This window comes from Schistocerca americana, chromosome 3, assembly GCF_021461395.2.
Source record: "Schistocerca americana isolate TAMUIC-IGC-003095 chromosome 3, iqSchAmer2.1, whole genome shotgun sequence".
Lineage (NCBI taxonomy): Eukaryota > Metazoa > Arthropoda > Insecta > Orthoptera > Acrididae > Schistocerca > Schistocerca americana.
Window position 1 is genome coordinate 241,347,530 of NC_060121.1, and position 3,256 is coordinate 241,350,785.

Below are 3,256 nucleotides of genomic sequence, written 5' to 3' on the forward strand. Positions count from 1 at the left end.
TGCTCCGAGCCATTTGAACCATGTTTTGAAAATAAGGACTGAAAGGATAACGCTTCTCGTTTACATATCCGTCAGCCAACGCTTATCGACATCGGTGTGTGTGTGTGTGTGTGTGTGTGTGTGTGTGTGTGTGTAAGAGGATCTTATTTGCTCAAAAGCGCTTAACTTTATTTAACATAAACCTCCAAACTGAAGGGAAGAGTGGTTGACTGTCGGGGGAGACTTCGAAGAGAGAAAGGGGGATGGGGGGGGGGGGAGAGGTATTTCCCACTCTGTATGGGGCTTTGGGTCTTTAGGAACAGATATATTGTTCTAAGGAATCCATACCACTGTGGGAACGGCTTTACAATTCTAATGACGACTTCAGTGTTTTTATTCGCTCTCGTAGGCGCAAGCTATTTATGAATCAAAGCGGCTCCTAAGGGGGCCAGGACGGCTTCGGTACAAAGGCCCCAGAATCACTCGTTTTCTTCTTCACGTTTTCGTAGGAAGTACGACGTCTTTTCATTTTGTTCAGGTTTACCTTTGTTGTTTCCAATCTGTTCTTATTTGTGAGTAACGGTGGACAGTCAGTCTGTTCCCCCAGTTTTTATAATCTATAATGTAACTACCCCCGAACAGGCCATGAATGCCCGAAGGTACCAACCGGCCGCCGTGTCATCCTCAACCCACAGACGTCACTGGTTGCGGATATGGAGAGGGCCTGTGGTCAGCACACCGCTCTCCCGGCCGTATGTCAGTTTCCGAGACCGGAGCCGCTATTTCTCAATTAAGTACTCCTCAGTTTGCCTCTCAAGGGCTGAGTGCACCCCGCTTGCCAACAGCGCTCGGCAGACCGGATAGTCACCCATCCAAGTGCTAGGCCGGGCCGACAGCGCTTAACTTCGGTGATCTGACGGGAACCGGTGTTATCACTGCGGCAAGGCCATTGGCCTACGAAATTAAACAGTCAGAGAAAAAGGATACGCACGATAATGCACCTCAGATTCCATTACTTTCTCTTTGGACTAATCGCGCAAAGGGCCAACGTAAAGGCAAATTGGTCTTCTATTTTGAGACATAGTCGAAATCTTTGTATGTTCAAATGTGTGTGAATTCCTAAGGGACCAAACTGCTGAGGTCGTCGGTCCCTAGACTTACACATTACTTAAACTAATTTAAACTAACTTATGCTAAGGACAACACTCTCGCACACCCATGCCCGAGGGAGGACTCGAACCTCCGGCGGGAGTGGTCGCGCAGACCGTGACATGGTGCTTCTAACCGCGCGGCCACTCCGCGCGGCAAAATCGTTGCAAGAAACCAAAGTGCTGGGATGATGAAGACCTTTTGCGTGACGCGTATGTGAACGTGGTAGTAGAGATAAAGGCAGCAAGGAGTATTGGTTTAGTAACTGTGTTGTGTCGGCTACTGTGGGGGTCAGCAGCGACACGAACAAGGAAGGAAAGAAGTAGCGATGGTCCGTGGCAGGAATCCAAAACGATCTGTATCTAACACTTTCAAATTAACAGAACTCGTTATTTCTAAAATGGAAAGAAACATAACTTCTTGTTATGAGGTGGCTTAAGTTGCTTCGTGTGCCTCCTACATGCAAGTACTTTTATACACTATTAGCACCCACAGAACGCAGGCTAAGTATTGTCTTCGTATTAGTACCGAGGCTTTCGAAGTCTGCGACCGAACTGGGGCCGACCGGCGATGGGCGGCTGTCTACGTCAGTGTTGACAGGGGCAATGAACTCTTCCTAGAGGTATGGCGCTGCCCGCTCTTCCCACTGACGCGCTTGTTAGCACCTTCTTGACGAAGTTTCGCGGTGCGGTGCTGTTCGCTGTGCAGTTTATGCTTTAGGACTGCACGAACTAAATGGTTCAAAAATGGTTCTGAGCACTATGGGACTTAACATCTGTGGTCATCAGTCCCCTAGAACTTAGAACTACTTAAACCTAACTAACCTAAGGACATCACGCACATCCATGCCCGAGGCAGGATTCGAACCTGCGACCGTAGCAGTCGCGCGGTTCCGGACTGAGCGCCTGAACCGCTAGACCACCGCGGCCGGCACTGCACGAACTGTACTCGTAATTTAGAAGTACTGGTTCATCCTGTTGGCCCACTGATAGCGAGCCATAGTAACAAAAAACAACAACGGAGAGAACTGCGGACAAGCGCATGACCGTTGCAAGTGTCTCCCGGTCTAGGATGGGAAAACTCCCGCCTGTTTTCGGTGGCCCGTGCGCACAGATCATAAACATGCGTTACTTTGCACCTTGCGTGTGCACCCTTATCTTGCCTGTTCGTGCAAATGCCGCATGCACCAAGTGGGTATGGAAAGTTACAACGCATCTTAAACATGACTATTTAGATAACAATGTCTTTCAACATATTCTGGTCCTACGAATGAACTCGAAAATTGTGACTGCGGTTCCGCATCAGCTGTAGAATACTGCAGAACAAATGAAAATTTGTGCTGGACCGGGATTCAAACCCTGATTTCCCACAGAGTCTCACACTGCACCACAGCATATTCTAGTATCCCGACCACTATACATTCGGACCTATCTCATAGCCTTTTTCCAGTATAATACAGCTATAGGAAATGGTTTCTGTTCTACTAGAAAACGGATCATGTTTCCCTAGTTGGGTTAATCCACAAATTTTTGAGAACTGCTCCTAAACACTATGGCCTGTCTCGACATTGTCTTAGTGCTTTCACCGTGTACAATTATCCCTCTCACCTTCACAATGTTGTCATTCTGCAACCAGCACTACGCTGCTCTGTTAGTCCTATAGGCAGGATACATTCCCTCTGATCTATTATTACCGTAGGAGCCTTGGAACTGTGCAAGACTCGAGAGGAAATTCCGGGACCAATTATTGTCATTAATGCACATAAACATCTCCCCCAGCTTCTAATTCGTTTTTATTACAGCCGTAACTCTAGACAGCACTCTCGTGAGAGTTTTCAAGGCTTTAGCACTCTACGCGGTATGACAAAGGCTGGTCACAAACAGATTTAATTATTTTTTCATTACTCCTAGTTACTACCATTTGCTCACGCTTCGCCGGCCGGTGTGGCCGAGAGGTTCGAATCCTGGCTCGGGCATGGATGTGTGTGATGTCCTTAGGTTAGTCAGGTTTAAGTAGTTCTAAGTTCAAGGGGACTGATGACCTCAGATGTTAAGTCCCATAGTGCTCAGAGCCATTTGAATTACTCACGCTTCCTGGAAGATTAAAACCGTGTGCTGGGCCGGTACTG

General features: G+C 47.8%; 1 pseudogene; it reads right to left on the bottom strand.

Moving 5' to 3' along the window:
- Nucleotides 1-815: 815 nt before the first annotated feature.
- LOC124608119 lies at nt 816-933 on the bottom strand (annotated as a pseudogene).
- Nucleotides 934-3,256: the final 2,323 nt, after the last annotated feature.